This window comes from Schistocerca cancellata, chromosome 3, assembly GCF_023864275.1.
Source record: "Schistocerca cancellata isolate TAMUIC-IGC-003103 chromosome 3, iqSchCanc2.1, whole genome shotgun sequence".
NCBI classification, from domain to species: domain Eukaryota; kingdom Metazoa; phylum Arthropoda; class Insecta; order Orthoptera; family Acrididae; genus Schistocerca; species Schistocerca cancellata.
In genome coordinates, this window is record NC_064628.1 from 776,189,964 (window position 1) to 776,197,917 (window position 7,954).

Below are 7,954 nucleotides of genomic sequence, written 5' to 3' on the forward strand. Positions count from 1 at the left end.
TGGTAGGCCAGTCTACAAAGAGGAACTTGGGTATAAACATTTTAACTGAACATGAAATGAAAAATAATTTAGAGAAATCGCAGACGTAAATGGCACTTTCAGCCACGACTCAATCTGAGTGTACCCTTATTTGGCACTTAACACATTTATCCCTCACTTCTCCGCATGTTATTTGAGAAAACTTATTATCACAACAGATGGAGATTGCATCGTTCAAGTTATGTGTATCCTCATCATTGATATCCACGTTGTCATCTCTGTCTGCAAGGTCTAATCGACCTACGACTCTGGATAAAAATTTTACTTAAAAATCAGGGTTAATTATCTGAGGCTACCATCTTGAAGTTAGCTAAAACTAAACTCCTGCAGAACAGGCCATGAACGCCCAACGATACCGACCGGCCGCCGTGTCACCTTCAGCCTCACTTCGATGCGGATATGGAGGGGCATGTGGTCAGTACACCACGCTCCCAGCCGTATGTCAGTTTACGAGTCCCGAGCCGCTACTTCTCAATCACGTAGCTCCTCTGTTTGCCTCACAAGGGCTGAGTTCACCCTCTTGCCAACAGCGCTGGGCACATCGGATGGTCACCCATCCAAGTTCTAGTCCACCCCGACAGCGCTTAACTTCGGTGACCTGACGGGAACCGGTGTTACCACTGCGGCAAGGCTGTTGGATGAAGTTAGCTAGACTTAGAGAAAGTTACAGTATTTTCACTGAACTTGGAAATTTAAACTCAGTCACTCTCAAATCTGTTTTACGAGTATAAAAGGAGTTTAAAAGTTTGGACTTAATAACAAGTCCTTAGGTATCAAAACTGTGACAAAAGTTCACTCTTAGCCTCTGATTCAGCAATGAACAGATCTATGCTTTCTTACTAGATGCAAGTCGACCATAGTGTATTAGATGGAATGAGATTTGCTACATGGTGAAAACCTTCTTTTTCTCCACCCTGCTGCAGCTAGGGAACTCTCTGACCTTCTAGAACTCAAATTGACTCTTCAAAGCAGCACGATAGATACGTCGGAGACCCTTTTAGTGCTCCGGAGCCGCGACTGCTACGGTCGCAGGTTCGAATCCTGCCTCGGGCATGGATGTGTGTGATGTCCTTAGGTTAGTTAGGTTTAAGTAGTTCTAAGTTCTAGGGGACTGATGACCATAGATGTTACGTCCCATAGTGCTCAGAGCCATTTGAACCATTTGAACCCTTTTAGTGCAATACGGTTTGCTCTCCAGAATAATGATCACTGACATCCGATTTCGAGTACATGAATTTGGACAAAATAAAACACGATTCCGCTTAAGAGAATTCCTAATTCGACGTAACTAGACAGCGTGCAGGCTCGTATGGGCGATCCCTTCTCCTGGAGTCCAAAATCAAGCATCTAACTCTTAGATAATCCATACGTCGAGATAGCTTTAGTAATCGTCTCACCTTTGAACAATATTTCTGTTTATTTGCACAAGTAGTATTGTTTCGTAGCATTCATAGCAATTCTCTACGTGTAATACGCGCCTCCATAGCAGAGGTCGCTACCCCACCTGTGCGGCGGCCCCCGACTCTAGGGTAAGCCGATTCGAATCCTGGTGGTGGATGAAATTTTCGCTGCCAGTAATTGGTCGGAAAATGGAGGAGAGGGGGTGGCATAATGTTCCTGATCACCAGTCCTCGTGCCCATGTTCTGGTTTAAATTCCAAACATCACTGCAGTGTCTGCACTACACACGCAACATTACAATCACCAACAATTAACAGATACACGTCCATACGCAGCTCTCATATTCCGTGACGCAAAGGTGCCTACGGGCTCGGAGGATAAAGGAAAAGCTTTCCAATTAGGCGACTGTACCTGAATAGTCGATTACAGACAAAGACATACATTATCAGACTGGTAAAGGCGCATCTTTCACTGAAGTTTGACGTTTAGTGAGGTAAGATGGCGAGTCGCAACATTGTATATGGTACTACTACGATTTTCTGAAACGAAATGGCGTTGTAAGCTTTACAGGGAATTATGAACAAGTTCTGCAGTTGAGGGTATATTTCTGTACTAGTTGAGTTTAACACATATATTATAGAATCGTGTCAGGCCAGCATTAAACTGCGTGTGTTAATATTAGATTTATTAAACCTCTTAATATAAACAAACTATTTAAACACTGCCAGTATTTCAGATAAGACAAACTGTAACGTAATTACACTACTGGCCATTAAAATTGCTACACCACGAAGATGACGTGCTACAGACGCGAAATTTAACCGACAGGAGGAAGATGCTGTGATATGCAAATGATTAGCTTTTCAGAGCATTCACACAAGTTTGGCGCCGGTGGCGACACCTACAACGTACTGACATGATGAAAGTTTCCAACCGATTTCTCATACACAAACAGCAGTTGACCGGCGTTGCCTGGCGAAACGTTGTTGTGATGCCTCGTGCAAGGAGGAGAAATGCGTACCATCACGTTTCCGACTTTGATAAAGGTCGGCTTGTCGCCTATCGCGATTGCGGTTTATCGTATCGCGACATTGCTGCTCGCGTTGGTCGAGATCCAATGACTGTTAGCTGGATATGCAATCGGTGGGTTCAAGAGGGTAATACGGAACGCTGTGCTGGATCTCAACGGCCTCGTATCACTAACAGTCGAGATGACAGGCATCTTATGCGCATGGCTGTAACGGATCGTGCAGCCACGTCTCGATCCCTGAGTCAACAGATGGGGACGTTTGCAAGACAACAACCATCTACACGAACAGGTCGACGACGTTTCCAGCAGCATGGACTAGCAGCTCGGAGACCATGGCTGCGGTTACCCTTGACGCTGCATCACAGACAGGAGCGCCTGCGATGGTGTACTCAACGACGAACCTGGTTGCACGAATGGTAAAACGTCCCTTTTTCGGATGAATCCAGGTTCTGTTTACAGCATCATGATGGTCGCATCCGTGTTTGGCGACATCGCGGTGAACGCACATTGGAAGCGTGTATTCGTCATCGCCATACTGATGTATCACCCGGCGTGATGGCATGGGGTGCCATTGGTTACACGTCACGGTCACATCTTTATCGCATTGACGGCACTTTGAACAGTGGACGTTACATTTCAGATGTGTTGCGACCCGTGGCTCTACCCTTCATTCGATCCCTGCGAAACTCTACATTTCAGCAGGATAATGCACGAGCGCATGTTGCAGGTCCTGTACGAGCTTTTGTGGATACAGAAAAAGTTCGACTGCTGCCCTGGCCAGCACATTCTCCAGATCTCTCACCAATTGAAAACGTCTGGTCAATGGTGGCCGAGCAACTGGCTCGTCACAATACGCCAGTCACTACTCTTGATGAACTGTGGTATCGTGTTGAAGCTGCATGGGCAGCTATACCTGTTCACGCCATCCAAGGTCTGTTTGACTCAATGCCCAGGTGTTCAAGGCCGTTATTACTGCCAGAGGTGGTTTTTCTGGGTACTGATTTCTCAGGACCTATGCACGCAAATTGCATGAAAATGTACTCACATGTGAGTTCTAGTATAATACATTTGTCCAATGAATACCCGTTTATCATCTGCATTTCTTCTTGGTGTAGCAATTTTAATGGCCAGTAGTGTATCTCGGCTTACATACAGTACGAAAGCAAAAATACGTAAGATGTTTCTATTTATACTTTCATGGAGACATGTTCCTTTTCTCGTATCTTCCGTCTGCCACAAGAAAGTTATAGCCAAAGGCGACGCATTTATTGACCATTGTGCCGCTATTTCAGATAAGACAAGCAATGTATTTATTTAGGCTTACATACTGTACAATAGCAAATATACGTTAAGATGTTTCCATTTATACTTGCATCGAGACGTATTCATTTCTTCGCATCTTCCGTCTGCTATACTAAAAATTTTAGCCACAGGCGACGCATTTATTCACCATTATGTCAAAACTCTGAAGGTAATGTAGTTATATCAGTTTATCCCCACTTCTTACTACAATTTTATCAGCAAATAAACAGCTGTTTACATGTTCTTTACGTTCGCCGCCCTGTTGCGATTGTAAAGTGCTGGCGTCTGTTACACCAGGGATACTGTAAGCGGTATTCTCAGTCTAAGAATATACACCTGTGATTACAGTGAATTTGCCTTTAAATAAAATTGTTCTGTCATTGTTGTCGCGTGATTGGCACTGCGTCGTTTTTCAAACATACTCTTACAATTGATACATTACAAAGGGGAGGATTGCAGGAGTCGGATGAATAATCAGATCGGTTCGTGGGTTGAATTTTTTTTCCCGTAGGTCATTGGTCTTCCAACACTGCTACGCCACCGGCCTCCAGCTGCAAAAAAAATAAAAGATCTCATTTTGAAAGCACTTTTGTCCAGGAACTTGGTCAACGACGTTCCAGTGATGAGGCTGGCATTTGCTGCACTGGATTCCCGAGTGGTGGTCCTCTTCTTAATATTGGGGACGGGAGATATGTCGAACAGAGAATCTGCATCTAAAGTCCGCCGGAAATATTGCGATGTAGAAATGACAGCCCATATTTCTACCAACCCGTCCTAAGTAAGAGGCCACTGTCATTTTTAACTCACAGATGTGGGTGACCAAAGTTTCTAAAAATGGCTTAGGATTCTGTTCTCCGGGTATCACCGTGAAATTGCTTTAAAGTAACCAAGGGTACATATAATGAAAATTATTTCGCATGGCCGTCGAACGTTTGCAGTCCAGAGCAAATACCAGTTCGCACTATAACTGACGGTTCATCCACATTGCTTCAAAGAAAGGTTCCAACTGCTTACTGTTATCAACAGATGGCACTGTTTATAATCGTTACATCCAGTCTGCAGTATCTTCCATACACCCTTGGGGGAGGGGTGCCCATATTTACACCTGTGACCGTTTCTACGACATCTCTATCAACATAGCACAGAGAAAAACTTCTGTAATTGTAAATTAAATTATATTTAAGTTGTTTAAAAAAATTATATTATTATGGATAAAGAATGTACACTGGTATTCTCACCTACTGAAATGATAGGGAACTTGGTCTGAGAATCGTAAAGTGTTGAACTAAAATTAAAATAACGCTTTAAACAATATTTATTTGCCTGGACATCATGTTAACACCGAGGAGAAAGTCACAAGAGCCGTTATAACAGCCACTATAAGATCGTTAATAATTCCAACCATGAAAATGATATTCGCCAAACACTTTAAAGCTTATACACATGACTTTCAGATACGAAAAACAGCAAAAGAATCAACGTTAACAATCCTTAAAAAATAAGTCACAAAAGAGCTGATTACAACCGGTTTGTTAACATCACGCTACCAGCTTGAACTATCTCAGATATCTCTAGATTCCTTTAAATATAAAACACACACACAGCGTAACCATTCGAACGAAATGACTAAAAATATCACACCAAAGGATCTTACAAGGCCCTTCCAACTTTAACTAGACCATATCAGTTTGCACATCTTGGCACAGTAATTTGAAATGCATCAGTTTAAAAGGATTAAACAATGCAAAACGATTGCCGATTTTAACACAGGGATCTTTAGACAAAAGCGCATAATCTAAAAAAAAGCAAAAAAATCGATTTCTCGTAAATGAACAGATACAGACATAAGACTTACGCAAGGCAATCAACATTAAAATAAAAATTCTGTTTGCCCTTTGCAAGTGGGTTGAAAATAACTCGGCCGGAATGCAGATCTATGTAAAAATCTAGGCAAATGTAACAATCATTGAAGAAAGGTGAGCTGCGTTATAGGCGAGAGCCCAATCTGAATTTCGCACAACGAACATGGGGTTTCGCAAATGACAACAGCCTGTTAGGCTCTTCAACCATACATATCGCAGAGACTCACCGTCTGATTGGTACGCCTATGTTTGGCTGTAAGTTCTGCCCGACAGCACAGCATCCAAAACCAAGGCACCAAGAATAAGAAACGTGCCAACTCCGACGACAAATTCGCGACCATACAGGCCGAAGGAAGCAATGATTCTTCAACTGTCTTATGCACGTCGTTTCCACAGCCGCCGATAACATGACGCATCCGACCACCGTCGTCAGTGACGTAACGACAGACGAACACTGAGACTGGAGTTGAGCTCTGTTAAAACTACGGTTCGGTGGTTTCATACATAAATGACGTAGTAGATGGTAGAATTACCGATAGCATTGGTAGCACTGGTAAGAAAGAAACATAAATTAATGTTTGAGACAGCAAATGCGAACCGACAACTTCTCATTGTTTTTGTTTGTTTGTTTTGTACATAATTAGAAAGGCACATCGTTCAGTGTTAGTTCATTATGCATTTTATATCCTTATAAAATATAAATTGCATTTTCTATGTAATAAAAATTAGTTAATCGCTTTACGTTTGCGGTATTATGTAACCAAAGTAATTACTTTTGACGCGAGTACAGTTTACATGCACAAAAACAATATTACTGATCAATGCGAAAACTGTTTATGAAAAACAGAAACATGTTTTATATAAGACAAAGAAGGATTGAAGGTGTGTTTGACATGTTTTTGTTTTGCGTTTTTCTTTCAGTTTTACTTTTCTTGAATAAATTGTGTTTTACAGGGCTTTATGATACATCTGTATTGTTTTCGTTTTCCAACAACATCCCAATACGTTACAGATGAACATTTTTTGAATAAAACCTGAGTTAAACATCGGGAGTTTCAATTTCAATTTTGCTATGAATACTGTTTATTTTTAAGTAACAGACAGGAGTATAACTACGTAGAAGAAACATGGTCCCTGTGTTACGCGGCTCTTTATATATTCTCACTCAGTTTCTAGACATTTCACCTCTTCCAGTTTCTAGGGGAATCTTGTAAGACACAGACTGCATACGCAAACAAAGCGATCGAAATGAGGTAACGCCCGATGAGTTTGCATCACACCTTCGCTCAGGTAACACGGTTACGATCTTGACTGACCAAGGCTACCAGGAAAGCTACCGTAGTCTAAGCCTGCATGTCGTAGCCTGTGGTTGTTTTACAACTCTAATTCAGACCAAGGAGTGCAGATGTTATGTGAGCTCGACGAACGACTCTGCGTCCTCTGGTGAGATGCCGATCGACCCATCGCTTGGAAACGCCGAACAAAGAAGTTTCGTGAGCGGCAGAAATCGATTGCAACACGCGTATGGTTCACCTATTTTTGACTTTTTGACTTTTGTAAACTTGAAGAATCTGTTGATAATGGTTAAACTATGGATCAATATTTCTACCATACTGTGTGTAATAGTATGTAAGCACAATAAAAGACTTTTGACTACAGATCCAAATGCTACAGATTTGATGCCCGGTCAGTTCTAGGGTCTTTGGCTGTCACTGTTCTGTAACGTTGCAAGCGACGCAAGGGCGCTGTCACTGCAGGTAAGAATTTGCTATTTCTAGCCTTCGGCACAAAGGGATTGCCAGAGCTAGGAGAGGTGAACTGTGAGCGCCACGCTGCTCGGATATACTTGAAACTGTCTCACAATGTCGTGCTGAATATACAATTCACTTAACTGACGGTGCACTTTCATTCTCAACTGCCATTACTTTGCAGTCTGTGTAAGCATTCGTCTGGACTATGGAAAGGGCCAGACAGTGAAGAATTACCGCGCCTTTTGCGACAGACTACGGTCATTTATCATTTCTTTTACCTGTAGCAATGTTTGTAAATACGAAAAATGCCGAGTTATACCATGGTTTCGAGTGTACGATAAACTGTATAACCTCCTATAATTGGTTGGGTTAGTCAGCTCAAAGGTCGGACGACGGCAATTGCATATCCTACGTGTTGATGTGTTAGTTCTATCTTTTTTAACTTTTGTGTCGGAACGTTACGCGATTTTCAGTGACATTATGAGGGTCCAACTGAGCTTCCGGAATACTCCTGTGGATGTGAGAATGATCCAAATCGGTTGGACTGGCCCATAATCAGTCCCTCTCCAT

The 7,954-nt window shown here is 42.3% G+C and overlaps 1 pseudogene; it reads right to left on the reverse strand.

Annotated features, from left to right (window-relative positions):
* Positions 1 to 560: 560 nt before the first annotated feature.
* On the reverse strand, positions 561 to 678 carry LOC126177678 (5S ribosomal RNA; annotated as a pseudogene).
* Positions 679 to 7,954: the final 7,276 nt, after the last annotated feature.